Source organism: Fundulus heteroclitus, unplaced genomic scaffold (assembly GCF_011125445.2).
Source record: "Fundulus heteroclitus isolate FHET01 unplaced genomic scaffold, MU-UCD_Fhet_4.1 scaffold_40, whole genome shotgun sequence".
NCBI lineage: Eukaryota > Metazoa > Chordata > Actinopteri > Cyprinodontiformes > Fundulidae > Fundulus > Fundulus heteroclitus.
The window spans coordinates 470,650-491,127 of NW_023396813.1; positions in this window are offsets into that span (position 1 = coordinate 470,650).

A 20,478-nucleotide genomic window follows, 5' to 3' on the forward strand; every position below is an offset into this window, starting at 1 on the left:
GTAAACTTTTAGCTCACCAAATCCAACGAGCGTCAGCCTCTCGTCACATCTCGCATATCCAAACAACTCAAGCCATGAAGTTTGACCCATCGGAAATAAATTTAATCTTCAAGGACTTCTATTGGTCATTATACTCCTCAAAATGTACTCCTTCTGTAGCCGATTTTGAAAAAAAAATTTAACGATTTGGTGGTTCCCACCATTAATCAGGATGTAGCTGACAATCTTGAGAAACCTATTGCCATCTCTGAACCTACTTTCTGTCATGATTTGTCTTAGGATGAACCCGGACACAGCACGCACACACAGAGCTGGTTCTTAAAGTGAGTTTATTGAACAGGGTGGATGATGGATGACGAGAGGAACCAGAGTCTTTTAACTGACGGAGATGTAGGGTGCAGAAGCTGGCCGACAGGAGGAGTGCAGAGAGTCTGACCAGGAGGGAACACTGGAGCCGAAGACTTAAGACCAGGGCGGAGCACTTGAGACCAGGACGAAACACAGGAGCCGGGAACTTGAGACCAGGACGGAAGACCATAGCCGAGGACTTGACACCAGGACGGAACACCAGAGCCGAAGACTTGAGACCAGGGCGGAGCACTTGAGACCAGGACGAAACACAGGAGCCGAGAACTTGAGACCAGGACGGAAGACCAGAGCCGAGGACTTGAGACCAGGACGGAAGACCAGAGCCGAGGACTTGAGACCAGGACGGAAGACCAGAGCCGAGGACTTGAGACCAGGACGGAAGACCAGAGCCGAGGACTTGACACCAGGACGGAACACCATAGCCGAAGACTTGAGACCAGGATGGAACACCAGAGCCGAAGACTTGAGACCAGTACGGAACACAGGAGTTGAGATCTTGAGAGCGGGACGGAACAGTGTCTTGGGTTTAGGCTGGCTGGAATAAAGCTGAAGAAAAAGTCTCCTGGCTGACTGAACAAAACACAAAGCTGAAGTGAAGTCTTCTGGCTGACTAAAACAAAAAACTGAGCTGACACAGGGTTCTGGCAGAAACTGAGCAGGAGAAGAACACTACGGAGCAGCAACGAGAACAGAATGAGGTGAGAATATATTGAGGTGAACACAGGTGGCAACAGATCAGAGATAATTGCAGCCTAACAGGTGGAACCAATCAGGCTGCGCAGGGAAGAGAGGAATGGAGGCTCAACATGCAGCCTACAAGCTGCATCCTGACAGTTTCTGTCTTGGATTAAATAACTTTATTCTGACCCTTATGCATCGATTAGGACAAATAATAATCAATATGGTTACTTTTGCCTTAATCGCTTCACGCGCCAAGGCTGCCCACTGAGTCCTTTACTATTTGCTTTGGCAATTGAACCCCTCGCAATTGCACTTAGATGTAATGCAAGTATCTTAGGTATTAAGAGGAATGATATTGAAACAAAGGTCTCTTTATATGCTGATGATCTTCTCATGTACATTTCTAATTTGAATACTTCTATTCCTGCTGTACTTGCCACACTTGTCAAATTTGGTAAGCTGTCAGGCTATAAATTAAACCTCAGCAAAAGGGAATTATTCCCAGTTAATGCTTTAGCTAAGAGTTACCCACTGCATACATTACCATTTAAGGTAATAGATCTGAGTTTTACCTATTTAGGAATCCAGATTACATCTAAATACGAGGATCTTTTTAAAGCTAAATTTTACCCCTTATTATTGCGTATTAAGGAGGACTTTGATCGTTGGTCAATGCTTGGCCTCTCTTTGGTTGCTTGGGTTAATTCAATCAAAATGAACATCCTTCCACATTTTTCCTACCTATTTCAGTGCATCCCTATTTTTCTTTCACGCTCCTTTTTCAACAAACTCAATAGTATAATTACCAAATTTCTCAGGAATGGGAAGGCCAATCGTATACGCACTCAACTCTTACAAAGATAGAAAAGGCTTGGGGGGATAGCCTTGCCAAACTTTAGATATTACTATTGGGCTTCAAATATTAGACCTTTTAGATACTGGCTGCAGTCAGATAGCCCTTCCTCTCCAGCTTGGCTTATTATAGAGGACAACTCTGTAAAACCTGTGTCCTTGGCAGCCTTCCTACATTCACCGTTACAGTCCTCAACAAAACCGTATACTTCTAATAAAATAGTGGACACATCCTTAACACTAGAAGTCCCAGAGATACGAGAATTTTCGTCTGCCTCAGTCCCCCCGACACTACTTCACAACTCATGAATCTCTTTTCAGATGTAAATGCCCCATTAGCGCTTGTGTTGGAGAACCATTCCACCCCTTCAGTTTCGGTTTCAGCTTAAGCCTCTCTGTTGACGAGTGTTTTACCTGAGAGCAAGGGGAAAAAAATCCTATTTGTGATTAAATATACCTAGGTCTACGTCATCAGTTACGCCAACACCGGAATGATTTCAGACAGCGGAGCGGAGCCACCCGCGCCGCGATCAGCTGATAACTGAAAGACCTCTGCAGATTTTACTAACATTGACATGGAATCTATAAAAAAAAATGATAAGAGCAATTTTAAAACCACTGAGGTATTTTTTCAATTTATCTTTTCAAACAGGAATATTTCCACAGGAAATGAAAACTGCCAAAGTGGTTCCATAATATAAAGCTGGCGATAAACACTGTTTTACAAATTACCATCCTGTGAGCATTTTATGACAATTTTCTATTGTCATAAAATGATCTTGGAGAAGTTATTTGCAAAAAGATTAAATAGTTTTCTTGACAAACATAATTTATTAGCTGAGAGTCAGTATGGTTTTAGGGTAGGTAGATCTACATCATTAGCTCTCCTTGACTTGGTAGAAGAAATTACAGAATGTGTGGATAATAAGAAATGTGCAATAGGTGTATTGGATTTTAGTAAAGCATTTGACACCATTAAACATAATTTACTCATGAAAAAATGGAGCGATATGAAATTAGAGGCATAGTGTTATCATGTATTAAAAGCTATATGGATCACAGAAAGCAATTTGTGCAATTAAATGAAATCAGATCAGATTTACTAGAAATAAAGAGTGGGGTACCGCAAGGTTCGGTGCTGGGACCGATTTTGTTTTTAATGTATGCAAATGACTTGAACAACATCTTAAACATGAAAATTGTATCATTTGCAGATGATACAAATGTATTTGCATCTGGTAAAAATTTTAAACAGACACTTGCACTAGTCACACAAGAATTGATTAAAATAAAGAGATGGTGTGATAAAAACAAACTATCTTTAATTTGAAAAAACAAAGTTCATGATATTTGGAAACATTAAAAAAAGTAGTGAAATAAAGTTATGTATTGATTATGTAGAATTCAAATTAGTTGATGAAATAAAATTTTTAGGTGTCATTTTAGATAATAAAATTAGTCGGAAGGGACAAATACAGCACGTCCGGTCAAAGTTGGCCAGGGGTCCGTTCTTCGTACGTCGCTAACTCAGTTAGCTGGATTTCATTGTTGACGATTTGGCATGATCTTGGATCGTTTGGTTCTTCAAAAGACATCCTGCACTTGTTGTCATAGCAACATGTGCGCCAGCTAAAGCCTGCTTGAGAGCAGGCTTATTTCATGTAAACAAGATTAGATCACGGCTGTATAAGTGGAGGAGATAGGGAAGTCTGCCGTATCCATGTCCATTTTTACGACAGCAACCTGTTGCGGAAGGTGCAAGAATAATTTGCAGAGTTTTTTGAATTAATCGCGTATTGCGCAATAGACAGGATTCTTTAGCGCAGCATGACAGTGTAATTGTAGAGAGATTTTTCTTGGTGGCTGTTATAAACAGACAAACATCATTTAACAGTGGCTTTTAAAGAGGAAAAAGTGATGTTGGAGCCATAAATCTAAAATATTTAAGTTATTTGTATGATAGTTTGCTTTTTATTTTTATCATATTCAGTAAGAAGATTTGTTCGGGCCATTTTATTGTGAAGTTTAGTTTACTTTGAAAGGCTTGCTTCCTGTCGAGCCGTATATTGTATTAGAAAAAAACTATGGATGGATTATCTAGCCACGGAGCAATACAGTTTTACCGTGTAAACTGTGGATGACTTGGAAAAGGAAGATTTTAATTTTTTATGGATAAAGATTTTTTTTGTTAAAATTCCCAGTTTGCACATGTCCTTTACTTCCCGTCTCTAAGGAATGACACTGAAATTTGGATCTCTTGACATAACAAGTGCTTTTTTAAAATAAAGTGTAATAATTAAAGGCTTCAATTTTGTAGAATTTTCTTGTATTTCACTTTTACTTGTCCCCATGTTCTAGTGGCTCCCATGGAGGCTCTGACATAAAAGAACAAAGTAAATATAAAATTATTAAAATGCAAAAATACATACTGTAGAAAGTGATACGAACATCTACCATTGGCAGCACTTATGCGTTAATTTTTTGTCCGCTACTTTTTGCCAGCCCTCTCTCCTGGCTTTCGCAGACTTTGAGGTGTTCCCTGTCGTTTTAATTAATGACTCAAATTCCGCATAACCTTCCATTAAAAGCTTGTGTTCTGCTTGGGAGAAAAAAAGCGGGCGGGCCATGCTAAACAGCCAAAAGCAGCGTTGCTGATCATTGTTTCTACTATCGAAACATTTCCCCTTTTAAACAAACGCATGAACGCGCAGTTGTCTCAGATAACTCAATCCAGCCATATTAATCATAAACAACAGGTGTGTTCGAAGAATCCAATTAGCCGGATCATGATTAGCCGGATGAAATCATCTTGGATGTCTCATTTGATCTCGGATGTTTTAAGCAATGTACGAAGAACGGACCCCTGATCCCTTAGCTGCTTTGTTTGGGGACACACCTCCACAGCCCATCTTGTCTTCTTTTCAGAAGTCCGCCTTGGCTTTCCTGACCTTTTTGGCTCGGAGAGTGATTATAATGAAGTGGAAGTCTCCTCAATCTCCAACATACATCCACTGGCTTCGAGATACACTGTATTTTATTACACATGAGAAAATCTGTCTTACTTTAAGAGGCTCTTCTGCATGATTTCTGGGTTTGTGGAGCCCCCTGTTAAAAGTCCTTAGAAAGATTAATTTCCCTAATATTCCAGACTGATAAAGTCACACGTATGTAGCTGATGTTTATTATTCTTTTATTTTTTTCTTTTATCTTCTCTTTTGAATTAAGTTTGTGTGATATATCAACAGCAGTGTCCCTTGCACCAAAGAAAAGTTTTTTTTTTGAATGTCTGTATGGACTGGGGATAAACATTTACATAGTTTGAATACTGTGGTTCTTTTTATTATTTATCTTTTGATATATCTTATTTCAACCGGTATCTCATTATGTCATGCTGCAGCCTGTCTTCTGCACCGTGGACATATTATTGGCACTTTTCACCCTCCATACAACTCAGTCTCCTCTCCACTTCGCTCCCACAATGGATCCAGCCCCAGCTCATCTCACTCCTGCCGCTGCCCCTGCTCCTGCCGCTGCTGCTTCTACTTCCTCATTGCTAGCAATAACCACTCACTCACCGCCCGGCTCCTCTCGACGCAGACGCCAGGCTCATCGATGCCGGAACACACCCACGGCTCAACCTGAAGCTAAGCTAGTTTGCACAGCTGGGATCCCTCCGCCTGGAGCTGACGTCACCTCCACGTCCATGGTGAGTCTGTCCGACGGCGTTGCGGCTGTCCCAGCGAGCCAGAGCAGAAGCCATCTTGTTCCCCGTCATCTTTGTCATCACCTCCACGACACTCAGCTGGCTCCCCGGGTGAAGTCTTCAGCCGCTGCTCGGAGGCCCACGTCTCGTCTGACCAAAGCGCCCCAGATCCATGAGACCCAGCTGTGGGACTTCTTTTATGGAGATAGGGATGACCTGCTTTCCTATCAGTCTGCGCTCAAACCAGAGGCTGAGGTTTTCGGTTCCCCACCACCGGCTTCAGCAGAAGACCCAAGTCCAGCTCAGCACGCAGTCAAGGGTTCAATTCCTGCTCAGTCCACAGCCAGAGACTCAGTTCCTGCTCAGACCGCAGCCGAAGAGTCAGTTCTTGGTCAGCCCGCAGCTAAGGACACTGTTCCTACCCATCGTGCAGCCAAAGACTCAATCACCAGTCCAGCGTCTGACGCGGGTGATGAGCACGGCAGTCCGGCGTCCAACGCGGGTGCGTTACTCTGGTGCCCATCAACCTTCGACACAGGGACCCAGGAGGGTCCACTGCCTGAATGCAATGCGGTGACCCAGGAGGGTCCGCCACCTACCATCGACACGGGGACCCAGGCGGGTCCGCCGCCTACTGTTGATACAGGGACCCAGGAGGGTCAGCCACCTACCTGTGACGTGGGGACCCAGGAGGGTCCGCCGCCCGCCATTGATGCAGGGACCCAGGAGGGTCCACCGCCTGCCAGAGACGCGGGGACCCAGGAGGGTCCACCGCCTGCCAGAGACGTGGGGACCCAGGAGGGTCCGCCGCCCAACGTTGATGCGGGGACCCAGGAGGGTCCACTGCCTGCCAGAGACGTGGGGACCAAGGAGGGTCTGCCGCCTCTTGAAGGCTGTAGCCTGGGGCCTCTCGAAGCCTGTAGCCAGGTGTTTCCTGTATCCTGTAGCCCGGGGCCTCCTGTATCCTGTAGCTCGGGGCCTCCTGAACCGTGTAGCCCGAGGCCTCCTTAAACCGTGTAGCTCAGGGTTTCCTAAGGCCTGTAACCAGGTGTTTCCTGAAGCCTGTAGCCAAGCGTTGCCTGAAGCCTGTAGCCAGGCATTTCCTGAAGCCTGTAGCCAGGTGCTTCCAGTTTCCTGTAGCCTGGCGCCGGTAGTTTCCTGTAGCCCGGCACCGCTAGTTTCCAGTAGCCCAGCATTTCCTGTAGCCTGTAGCCCGGGGCCTCCTGAAGCCTGTAGTCCTGTGACCTCCGTAGACTGTAGTCCTGTGACCTCCGTAGACTGTAGTCCTGTGTGCTGTGGCTGGGCACAGCCCTTAGTCGGTAGCCCCGTGTTTTCCAGGGTCCTTTTCCACCACTGGCCACACCTGACTCTACAGTTTCGTCGGGGTTGCCCACCGCGACGCCCGCAAACTCACCACACCTGTCATCCTCTCTATTTAAGCTCTCAGTATTCAGTTCCTCCTCGTCGGACCGTACTGTTTACTACTGTTTATCTCTGCTAACTTCTGTTACTGCTGCTCACCTCATCCAGTTCTCGTCCAGCCCGAAGTCCCTTCATCTCCGCCTGCCTGCTGATCTCACTCCAGTCCTGCAAGTATTCACCTAGTCGTGCTGCTTAATACTGCTGGTCTAGTTCTGGTTCTAAGTCTCCACTCTGCCGTGCTGCTGTCAAGTTCTGGTTCTCAAGTCTCCATTCTGCCGTGTTGCTGGTCCTGCTGCCTCCATGCTCTGGCTCCATCCAGCTTGCCAGCCCCAGCCACCAACAGCCTCCTGCGTCCATCTGGTCTGAACTCTGGTCTTCATCTTCTACAATTCATCATCTTTAATAAACTCACAAAACAGAACTCTGTGCGTGGTTGTGTTCAGGTTCATCACAAAACAGGACAAACTAAGGTTTCAATGTTCAAAAGAATTGTAGTTATTAATTGGCCTGAGACTAATTAATAAATCAGACTGAAAGATGGTTGCTACTCCTCCTCCTCCTCTCCTTGTAGTTCCGTGAATGTGGAAGTTTAAATAATTGGAGGGAGTTGACTCATTTAACGCGGTCATCTTGCAGCCAGGTTTCTGTGAGACAAAATAAATCAATTTGATTATCAGAGATCAATTAACTAATAAAGTCTTTGGAGGGATAGACCTTACATTTAATAAACCAAATTGTTTTATTTTTTGGTTCAAGCTGGGTCATATTGATTTTTATGATTTGCTCCTTTTAGATCAGTTTTTAATCTGTTTAGTTTTGGCCATAGGAAAGAAGCTTTCTCAATGGGGTAATTGGTGGGTAACAGTACTGTGGCTTGGTCCAGACAGGGCTTAAGAATGTCTGTGAGGACACCAGCCAGCTGACCTGCACATTCCCTAGTCTGTCGTGTTGTCGTGGCCTGGGGCCTTCTGCGGGTTGACTCTTGACAAAGTCAATATCACGTTGACTGTGTCAAGGCAGAGTGCCTCCTCTTCCTGATGGGGAACAGCTTTCACTGCTGGAGTGCTGTTTAGTACCTCAAACCTCCCAAATAATTTATTTAATTTGTTAAGGAAATCAGCATCAGCTACTGTTGTAGTCTGTGATTGCCTGCATGCCTTGCCACATGCTCCTGGTGTTGCTGGTGTCATGGAAAAGATTCTGGATTTTCCAACTGTGGCTCCGCTTCACTAACCTGATGGCACGGTTCAAGTTGGCTCTCCCTGTCCTCAGTCTTGTCACCAGACTTGCAGGCTGAGTTCCGTGCTCTTAGTGTAATGTTCTGTTCTGGATGTCTGCCTTACCTTTTTATGGATCCTGTTCTGTTTGCCCGTTTGATTCCCCCTCCTCACCTTCCCTTCAATTAAACACCATTAAAAGCATTTGATACCGTGTCTGGCTGAATACCGGGTTCATCTCCACTACCATTCATTACAGTAGGAACCGACCAAATTATGATGAACCCGTCACCAACATGCTGTCTCCTTTCCGGAGCAGCAATGCTTGTAAGGACCGGCACTCCACCTACTCTCCCTAGTCACGACAGTCACCGGATTTCTCCAGCCAATCCCTTCTCATTACGGTTCTGTCCAGATCCAGACTTTTTTATGGAAGCTGAAGCGGAGGTGGTGCGGGACCTTCGCCCGTATCTTTTTCTCTCCCTCTCTCCAGAAGAGGAGACGCAGGGATCGCCGTGGGTTCCGCCGATCCTGGCTCGACCGAGGGAATCAGACCTCCAGCAAACCCCGCCGGTCCGCCGTGGGAGGAGAGTACGGAGATCTGCCGGTCACTCTCTCACCTGTTCCGTTTGGCGGACAGACGAGCCAGTCCAGCGCCCGTCCATCGCTGAGCCGTCATCTCTGTCAGCGGAACCCTCCGTTGCTGCTGCCACTTCCTGCCCGGCAGACCGGAGCTCTCCACTCTCCAGAACTGGTTCGCCCACAGCTCCTCCTAGTGGTGCCCCAGATGCCGACTACAAGTCACTTGAGGATAAAATAAGAAAATTTGCCCCCATAATTAAACACCCCAGGGAGGCTCTTCTCTGCCAGTATTCAGAGGCTCGGGAGGCAAAATTAAAGGAGGTAGAGGGACGCTATAGGTCGGCCCTCCAGGCTTTTTATAGCCGACCTGCACCTGTCCCCGAGGATCCGGCCGACGCCTCGGCACCAGCACCTGTCCCCGAGGGTCCGGCCGACGCCTCGGCACCAGCACCTGTCCCTGAGGGTCCGGCCGATGCCTTGGCTCTTGAATCAGTCAAGGAGGACCCGCCTCTGCCCATTTCCCAGGAGGTGGTCCAGGAGGACCCGCCTCCGCTCAGACCCCCAAGAGGGGACCCAGGAGGGTACATCGTCGGTCTGCGACGCATCGACCCAGGAGGGTCCGTCATCGGTCCGTGACATCTCGGACCCAGGAGGGTCAGTCACTTCCCCACGGTGGTTGGGTCCAGTAGGGTCCGGGCAAGCGTGTTCCCCGCCAAGGCAAAAGAGGACGCATAAATCGTTGAACCCCTCGACGGGTTGGTTTGCCCCTAGGGTCTCGGAGGAGGGCCAAGATGTCGAGGTCCCCTGAAGAACCTAGAACCTCCGGACTTCCTCAGAAGCATCCACCTCCATCCTCTCCACTCACCCTGTGTGACAGTCAGGTGTCTGAGTTTTTGCTACTGGCTGTCACTTCCGGAGCCCCTCTAGAGACTGATTGTGAGACTTTTCTTTTTCAAAGGACTGTCAGTAGCCTGTGACCTGGCGCTACAGCCAGAAGTCTGTAGCCAGGCATCTGTAGCAGCCTGTAGCCAGGCGTCTGTAGCAGCCTGTAGCCAGGCGCCACCTGAGTCCTGTAGCCAGCAGAGTGACTGGCCAACTTCAATTTCATCGTTTCTTCCGTTTAAATTAAATCCCCTTCAAAATAGTCTGACAGGGGTCACCAATTCATTTCCCAAGTTTGTCGAGACTGCTGTACCACCCTTGGGGCCAACGTCCATCTCTCTTCTGGTTTCTATTCCCAAAACAATGGCCAATAAGAGCGGATGAACCAGGAACTTGACAACACCCTTCGTTGTCTCCGTGAAAGTACTCCAACTTCCTAAAGTAAACATCCCGCTTGGGTTGAGTATCCCCACAACCACCACAACTCTGTTTGAAGCCTCTCTGGGATACCAACCATCTCTGTTGTCATCGACCTTCTCTGAAACCTTCCTGCCTTCTGCCAGAAGCTACCCCCTCCACATGCCCAGATTGTCGATGGTCATCTAGTATACACCGTTTACTGTATCCTCAACTCTGGTCCTAGAGGTTCGAGAATCCAGTATTTGGTTGGCTGGGAGGGCTATGCTCTTGGATTCCTGGTTGTTTCATCTTTGAATGGTGAATATGTAGAGCATTACAGGAGTATCTGCAAAAATTTTTTCTTCTAAGAGGTTTGCATGGAGCTTATGGTGTATTACTACTACCACCTACTAGAGCAAACCATAGATGTTTGGACTAATATCTGCAGCAGGGAAATAAAGGCCAACATTCCACACATGAACACAGAAAAATACCATATGATCAGTTTCTCTGACAATGATCTGGATATAACCAGTATGTGTATATACTACAGAAGGAGGATCAAGTATAACTAATAGTGGAGTATGAGGCAATTGAGAAACACATAGTTGGGGAAATGATTGAATAAAAATGCAAGGGAATCACAAGGATGAAAACAACAATGAACAACAACACAAGTTATCAAAAATAGAAATGCAAGCAAAACCAAAATAGTTGCATCTTGATGCTGTTCACATCAAGATGCTTTTTGTGTGTCTGTGTCTGTCTGTTTAGTAAAAATATTTTTTATAATCACTTATTAATTGTTTCCAAGGACTTAGGTTAGAATGAATCTAATGGGTTGCAAACGCATTAGACCGAAGTTTTTTATACATTTGATTGCATTCAACCCAACATTCACAGTATTTATCCTTTGTTGTAACATGCTCAGAAATAAGTAATTGAGTAATTAGATTGAAACACAGCATGCAATATTACTACATGTGGTTCACAGTTTATTTGATACTTGCTTTACATGGCATTACATATTAATTCAATTAAATTGTATGTATATAGCACCAATTCATAATGCATATCATCTCAAGTCACTTTCCAAGATCAAATTCAATCAGATTATACATATTGGTCAAAATGTTTCCTATCTAAGGAAATCCAGTACATTGCATCAAGTCTTGACAAGCAGCATTCACTCATCATGAAAGAGCATAGAACCACAGGGAGAGTCTTCTGCATTGTTCATAGCTTTGCAGCAATCCCTTATACTGAGCAAGTATGAAGCAACAGTGGAGAGGAAAACTCCCCTTTAACGGGATGGAAAAACCTCCAGCAGAACCGGGCTCAGTATGAACGGTCATCTGCCTCGATGGACTGGGGGTTACAGAAGACAGAGCAGAGACACAAACAGAGAGAGACAAAAAAAGCACAGCAGCACACATTGATCTAGTAATCTTTTCTATGTTATATGGTAATAGTGGATGATCTGTCTTCCCTGGATGATGTCACAGCTAACAGAATGTCAGACCAGGTGCACCTACTATGAAGAAAAAATGACATAGAAGTTAAAAGCTGAAATGACAACAAGCAATGCAAATTGGAGAACAGTAGAAATCAGCAGAGTGAGAGAAATGGACCCTGATGTCCTCCAGTAGCCTAAGCCTAAAGCAGGATAACTATAGAGGTAGCTCAGGGTAACATGAGCCACTCTGACTAGAAGCTTTGTCAAAAGGAAAGTTTTAAGCCTAGTCTTAAAAGTAGACAGGGTGTCTGCCTCACGGACCAAAAGTGGGAGTTGGTTCCACCGGAAAGGAGCCTGCTAGCTAAAGATCTGCCTCCCATTTTACTTTTATAGACTCTAGGAACCAGCAATACACCTGCAGTCTGAGAGCCAAGTTCTATGTTAAGAACACACAGGATAATCAGAGCTCTGATATATGATGGAGCTTTATTATTAAGGGCTTTATACGTGATTTAACAGGAAGCCAATGAAGGGAATCTAAAATTGGAGAAATATGATCCCTCTTGTTGATTTTCATCACACACATTATATATGTGTGTGATGAAAATCACACACATATATAATGTCAGTATGAGGGATTGCAGCAAAGCCATGTACAATGCAGATGACTCTCCCTGTGGCTCTACGGTTCCCCAGGAGTGAATGCTGCTTGTCGGGACTTTGATGCAATCAACTGGTTTCCTTATATAGGACATTTTTGACCAATCTGTATAATCTGACCCAATCTGTATAATATGATTGAACTTGATTTTGTAAAGTGCCTTGAGATGACATGTTTCATGATTTGGCGCTATATAAATAAAATTGAATTGAATATGTTCCATTGTGTTGTAACATTTGATCTTTTTTGTCATGTATGTATTTTCTGTATTTTCTGTGAAGGTATGTATGTTTGGCTTCACATCTATACTATAGCTTACATCCTTTGGGCCACATTCATTTTAGTATAAAATTCCAGTTACTATATCTGAGATAGTTCCCTTAGTGACCAATAATGATTCTTGGCCTCAGTTATCATTTGAGTGAGATCAAAGAGCCAATTTAGTCCCACTTATTCCACTTACTGCAATATAAGGGGCTGACCTGGGGGATTCCCATAAATGCCTGTAAGAAATCATCAGCAATGTGCATGCAGTCATTGTATTCCACTGGGTCATATTAGAGCAGAGGTTTAAGAGACGAGCTGAATCCATATCTCTTTAGTATCACTGTCTTAAAAGCACTGACCTCTTACTCAAATTTATACAAAGAAACTCTTTCAGCATCATAACTCACTTTAATATGAAGTATTTCAATCTGTGGACCCCTTTTGACCCTATATTAGCCCTAACAAAGATATCCACTGGAATGAATACACATATCTCTAAAACTATAGCAAGAATCTTTCAGAATTAACATTATTGACTAAATTAAGTGCCTTTGAAATAGTTAATGGGAGGTCAATGTAAAAGTATCAAGGTAAGGTTAGGGCTTCAAAAAGCATTTATTGATTGTACAGCTCAGTGAGTAATTTTAGATATGATTAAACATATTTTCTAAGAATTTCCGTCAATATATCCCTCTGTACCAAAGGAGATTAGTAGGCCTTTCTAAGTTCAAGTTGTAGATTAAGAAGCATGCCATATAAAACTGCACACTGAATAATTTTTATTATAAATATTGTTATTAAATGTATTTATTTTTTTAAACTCAGACATACCAACAGAATGTCCATATGATCAACTTTTTTTGAGTTGACAAAATGTTTTTGTCAATTTTTTCCTCTTCAGTCATATTCTTTACAAATGAGTGATATAAACAAAAACTTTGGACAGACAGACAGAGTAAGGTGTCAAAAGAAACAGCCACCTGACGGAACACACATTGTGGTGAGGGCCTACCTTCAGCGTCACACTGGCATTCCCTTTAATACTGGTGACATGACAAGAATGCCCAGCAATAAGCGCAGTCAGTTCATCAGAAACTAATTTGCATTGTGTCAGGATCCTCCCTGCTCTGGACTCAGTTTCTGTTTATTGGACTCACCTGTGTTTAATTATCCCCAGCTGGTATTTAAGTTCCCTCTGTTTGCTTCCCCGTTGTCGGGTCATTCTGCATTCAGCTCCAAGCGTTTCCCTGTGTTCTTCGATCTTCTGTGCTCCTGAGTTTTTTGTAAGGCTCTTTGTTTAACTAAAATATTCTTGTTTAACCCCATGCGCCTGTCTCTGCCTCGTTGCTGTCTAGGTGCTCACCACCTCAATCCTGACACATTGTTTTATTAATAGTAATTTTTTTTTTTTCCCCCAAAGGACACAAATAGTTGTTTCCACTATTCCTTTGGAGGCTAGAACAGTTGAAGGCATGTGAATTTCCCGGTGTAGCAACCCAAATAGGGTCTATTGGCTTTCCTCCAAAGTAAAAGAAAAAGAAACTGTCAAAATTAATGTGTCACTCTATTTCAACCAGTCTCAAGGTGAAGGCCCCTTTCCTGAAATCTTCCAACATTGTACTTCTTTTTTTTTGTGTTCAACAAAAAAGTAATCTATAACTGCTACAGCAACTCCACACAGGTCATGCACCACTATCATCACAGTCCCATAGGTGCATCACCAGCCTAATTTTAAAGGTTTTCTTTACAAACTAAACGTCACTACATGAAATAAGTAAGGTCCCTCATGCTCTCGACAAAACATGAGCAATCATATTATCTTTCCCTGCACTATACTCTCTCTATGACCAGATTATGAAGCAGTAGGACCAGAACCCAATGAAACTCGGCTGATTTTTCACCTTGAACTTCTCCAGATAGGTATTTAGGTTATGATGTACACCTTGATGAAATGTGCCCCACTTGACATTTATATCTGAAAGTGTTGAATGGGCCAGAGCCTCTTTTTCTACGATGGAATATTTGTGTTGGTGCGGATTTATCCTCTTCAAGCAGTAAACAACCGGCCTATTGTCTTTTTACAGGAGTACAGCCCATAATAATAGGCATAAATGGCAACATAAATGGCAAATAATGGCAAAGATTTATTAACTTTTTTATTCCTTACCGTTTCTCACAGATTTCTTTAAAGTATTAATATCACACTGTCATGCTTAACAGCAGCAGAGTGCACATCACTAATGGCAGGAAATGGGACTAAAGCCACCCCCAGGAGGCGCTCACCACCTTCAGGCTATACTGGGTCTGTGGAAAACCAACAGGAGTAGAGTACAGAAGAGCTGGAGCAAGGTGAATACAATCGTGCGGGTGTGAAAAGAGCAATAGAAAAGCTAAGTTAAGTGATTGATTAAGAAGTTTATTTTTGAGGACTCTGGTCCAAAGATTGCAACTTCTATCTTGTCAGAATTTAAATGCAGGAAATTTAAAGTCATCCAGCTTTTGATGTCATCAAGACATGCCTGTAGTCGAAGTAATTGATCTGAATCATCAGGATTTATGGATAAATATATCTGAGTGTCATCAGCATAAAAGTGGAAATTAATCCCATGCTGTCTGATAATTGTGCCAATCTGAAGAATATATTGTAATGTTCTGTTCTGTTTTTTTTATTGTTTTGGTTAAGTAGCTCTTTCCTGCCTCTGGGTTTATTTCTGTTTTGGATTCCAGTTTAGCCTTTTTACCTTGTTAGTTATCTGGTCCCTGTATTAGTTCTGATTTTAGTTCTGTGCTTTGTTTATTATCTAGTGTCCTGTCAGCTCCCTTAATCACCTCCACCTGTCTTTGATTAATTAGTTTCACTCCTATCACCTGTCTGTCTGCTTATTTAAACCTGCTTTAGGTCTCTGCTCCCGGTCGGTTCGTCACTTGTTGCCATTTCGTTTCTCAGTTCGCCTCCGTTGGTAAGAGCCTCCCAGCACCTTGATTCTGTCCGTCCGCTAACCTGTTTCCCTCTGTTTGTAGTTTGCCTGTTGCTTTCAAGTGTTGCCTGGATGTCCGCCCTGTACCACACGTTGGATCCTGTTCTGATTCCCACTCTTCTCCTTTTCTGTTAATAAACCCCGTTAAAAGCATTACCAGTGTATTGGTTGAATACCGGATTCATCTCCCTCCAAGATCATAACATATATATAGTAAAGAGAATTGGCCCAAACTGGAATCTGTCAGACAGATAATATTTAAACCAGCCTAATGCTTTCCCCTTAACATTAAAACACGTGATTCAACAAATAAAACCATTAGTAATTAGAGTGGACTGAAACAAAATATGCCTTCATGGATAATTTACACATTTAGCTCTTCTACCTGGTCATCTGTCCCTCCTGTACCATCTCTGGTCACCTACTTTTTGCCCTTTCTCTTCAACTGCTGCACTTTCTCTGCCATCATCTTGGTCATCTGCTCTGCTATCATACTCTTCAACTTAATATAAGAAAAGCTTAGTTAATGTTTAAACTAGGGCTGGGCAACGATTAAAATATTTAATCGCGATTAATTGCCCTGATTAATCGCGATTAATTGCCCTGATTAATCGCGATTAATCGGGATTAATCGCATTGTATTTACAAACTCCAAGAATGAATTCAAAAGTAGTGTAAAGAGCACTTTTATTTTAATGTTCTGCTGCCATATGAACAAAAGTGTTGTAACATTTGTAGCACTTATCAGTAACACATATTTAGTGTAAAGCTCAACTTAAACATGTAAAACAAAAAATACCAATAAGAATAAATTAAAGCTTATTGCCACTGACAGGGAATTCTCTTTATGGGGATAAAATCTACCAAAAACAGGCAATTTCTGAGGTAACAGCAGGGAGCAGCATTACCATTTTATGTTCAATACCAAAGTTTAACTTGGCAGTGGTTACAACTAACTTGTTTCTGTCATATTCCATGCTGGAAGAACTTTAAACTGAAATGCTTGCTAACTCGATATGCTTGCGTTTATTTGACGTTAACGCGCGTTTTTTTGTTGTTGCTTTCTCGCGTGCATATAGTGAATGGCAGGGAAAAACAGGCAAAAACACATGGATACTTTGAAATGAGAAGCGACTTCACCGACGGCGTCGATGCAGACCCCGCTCCGCTCCGCACAAAACTTGTTCTGGCCGCCAACTCACCGCCTCGCCTAAGCTCTTTTCTGGACGGTGATTACAAACAAAAAAACGGCTGACAACGCCATGATCGCCGCGCAGGAAAAAAAAAAACGACTTACAGTTCGATCAAGTCGGCCTGTTTTCTGGTCTTTTTAAGCCCTCGACACTCAATCCATCGTTTGAGCTGAAGGTTGGTGTGTTCTTCGACAGTGCAGCCAGTAATCCGTGCGCCTGGAACATCTTCATGCGAAAGTTTAACGGCTATAAAGTCGGTCATATCGCTGTTTCTGTTGCACGTAATAGCTGGTTGCTACGGGCGTTCTCTACCTGTATGTCCTACCAAAGCAGCAAGGGGCGTTGCTCATGAGACGGTGACGTCACGTGCGCCGTACGCTATTCCTGCGGGAAACACCGCTTTCCGCATGTCGGCTTTGTTTTTTTCCGGCCAGCACCTTTCTTACTCTTTGAATCCGAGGTTTGGTTGACAGCGAGGTTACTGGCGCATTATCGCCACCTACTGTTCTGATTCAAACCCCTATACCGCAGCAACAGACCTTCACAAAATAAAAGCATGTGAGCAACATGCGTTAACGCGCGTTAAAGAAAATATCGCCGTTAATAGTCTAATGAGTTAACACGAAATTAACGCGTTAACTTGCCCAGCCCTAGTTTAAACATATCACCAAAAAGTTGGAAACCATTGTGTAAGAACGCTGGGTTACATCGTAAGTTTATTTCTCCATCACTGTTCCAAACTGTGCCATTGCATGCTCTCTAGTCATACACTGAATATTATTACCTTGTGTTCACTTTTTTTCATGGTCAGAAATGACAGCATTTATAGGGCACTGGGTTTTACTAATGAATGACAAGGAAGGCTCTCTCTCTCTCTCTCTCTGTTTACTCCCTCTTACACTGTCTGTCTCTCCGCTCCAAGGAGGAGCCTTTCAGCTAAAGATTTGTTATGTCCTTTTTTTCGCTGACTGTCAACTCAGCACTCTACCTCATTGCTCTCTTGCTCCACTCTGACTTATAGACTGGCTTTGCCATCTCTCTGTTCTCTGTTCTGTTGGAGCGACTAAGCTCAACTGGTGCGCCTAAAGAGAATCTGTTGAGTATTCTACATTAGCTAATGGATGCTAAGCTGTACTGCTGAGCATCAATAGCTGCACTGCTTCTTACCTGGCTTTGGTTGGGTATCATTCACCTGTAATTCCCTCCCTGCTACACTTGTTCCAGTCTCATACTCAGATTTGAAAAACATGTTTTTACTCAAAATCTTTTATGTCTCTGCTTTCATCTTCTCTTCCTTTTACACAAGCAGCTAAATCCACTTCAAAATTTGCAGTCAAAACTTATCTTAAGGGCCAAACTATTTCTGTGTTGGGGGAAGTTCTGGCCCCATAAAAAATCCATCCATCCATTTTCTGACCCACTTAATCCCTCATGGGATCGCGGGGGTGCTGGTGCCTATATCCAGCGTTCACTGGGTGAGAGGCGGGGTACACCCTGACAGGTCGCCAGTCTGTCGCAGGGCCCTTAAAATAATATACTTCATGTATGCAAATATAATTATATTAAGTCAGATATTAAGTATTTAGTATGATATTAATTACAGATATTAAGTACAGCTACGGCTACGGTGCTTTGCAAACAACCCCCCCTGGGTGACCCCTGAGCTGAAAGTCCTCCTGAACCAGAAGAAGAGGGCTTTCTACTCAGGGGACAGAGAGGAGCAGCGTAGAGTTCGACGGGAGCTCCAGTGGAAGATCAGGGCAGTAATGAAGGCTTATGGGAAGATAATGGAGGAGCAGCTGGCGCAGAACAACGTCAGAGATGTGTGGAGAGGTCTGAAGAACATCTGCGGCTTTGGGCAGAGGAACAGCAGGGCTGCAGACAGTGACACCGAGTTTGCAGATGAGTTGAACAGGTTTTTTACCCATTTTGACTCCCCTCACTGGCCCCCTCCCTGCCCTCAACTCTCCACACGTCTCCAACCACCAGCCCTCCAGAGACCTACCCTCCCCCCCCCCCCCCCCCCCCCCCACCGCCACCCTCACCAACCCCTGACCCATCCACACCTTCGGTCCTGCCTTACTCCCCCCTCACAGTCACACCAATGCAGGTGAGAGGGCAGCTGATGAGGCTGAAACAGAGGAAAGCCTCAGGACCGGACGGCATCCCCCCCCCCAGGCTACTGAGGACCTGTGCAGATGAGCTCTGTGAGGTCCTCAGCTACATCTACAACCTGAGCCTCAGCCTGGGGGTGGTCCCCACCCTGCTGAAGACTTCCTGTGTGGTACCGGTTCCCAAAACGCCGCACGCCAGGGAACCGGCCCACTTCAGACCAGTCACCCTGACCTCCCACCTGATTAAGACCACGGAGCGCCTCATCCTAGCTCACCTGCGCACCGTGGTGAGCCCCACCCTGGACCCGCTGTAGTTTGCCTACCAGCCCAACATCGGAGTAGAGGACGCCATCATCTACCTGCTGCAGCGGGCACTCACCCACCTGGAGACCACCGGGAGCGCTGTGAGAGTCATGTTCTTTGACTTCTCCAGCGCTTTCAACACCATCAGACCGGTGCTGCTGAGGGGGAAGCTGGAGGATGCTGGGGTGGACAAACATCTGGCTGACTGGACCATGGACTACCTCACTGACCACCCTCAGCACGTGCGGCTGAACGGCTGTCAGTCAGAGGTGGCACTCTGCAGCACCGGGGCTCCCTAGAGTAGGCAAGGCAAGGCAAGGCAAATTTATTTATATAGCACAATTCAGTACAAGACAATACAAAGTGCTTTACATGATTAAGATATACCAAAAAATAAAATGTAGATAGAAAATAGAATAAAAGCAAGTAGGGATAGAATGTAGTAACAAAAAAGAACATTAAAAACAGTAAAACTGTTTAACTAGAACAGTCAAAGGCAATTTTAAACAAATGTGTTTTTAATCTTGATTTAAAAGAACTCAGGCTTTCCACACTTTTACAGTTTTCTGGAAGTTTGTTCCAGATAAGTGGAGCATAGGAACTAAATGCTGCTTCTCCTTGTTTAGTTCTGGTTCTAGGTATGCAGAGTAGGCTGGAGCCAGAAGACCTTAATGGTCTGGATGGTTTATACGCTGATAACAAGTCTGTGATGTATTTAGGAGCTAAGCCATTCAGGGATTTATAGACTAACAGAAGTATTTTAAAGTCTATTCTCTGAGATACAGGGAGCCAGTGTAAGGACTTTAGAACTGGGGTGATGTGCTCTACTTTCTTAGTCTTAGTGAGGACGCGGGCAGCAGCGTTCTGGATCAGCTGCAGCTGTCTGATCCACTTTTTAGGCAGACCTGTGAAAACACCGTTGCAGTAATCAATTCTACTAAAGATAAACGCATGGATTAGTTTTTCTAGATCCTGCTGAGACATCAGTCCTTTAATCCTGGAAATGTTCTTCAGATGATAGAAAGCCGACCTTGTAACTGTCTTTAGGTGCTTTTGGAGGTTCAGGTCTGAGTCCATCACTACACCCAGATTTCGGGCCTGATTAGTGGTTTTTAGCTGAAGCGACTGAAGCTGTGTGCTAACTTTTGACCTTTCCTCTATTGGTCCAAATATTATTACTTCTGTTTTGTTTTTATTCAATTGAAGAAAATTTTGGCACATCCACGTATTGATTTCTTCTAGGCATTTACTCAGTGCCTGAATTGGTTCATAGTCACCTGGTGACATGGTGATGTAGAGCTGTGTGTCGTCTGCATAGTTATGGTAGCTGATGTTGTTATTTTTTATTATCTGAGCTAGAGGGAGCATGTAGATATTGAATAGGAGGGGACCCAGGATG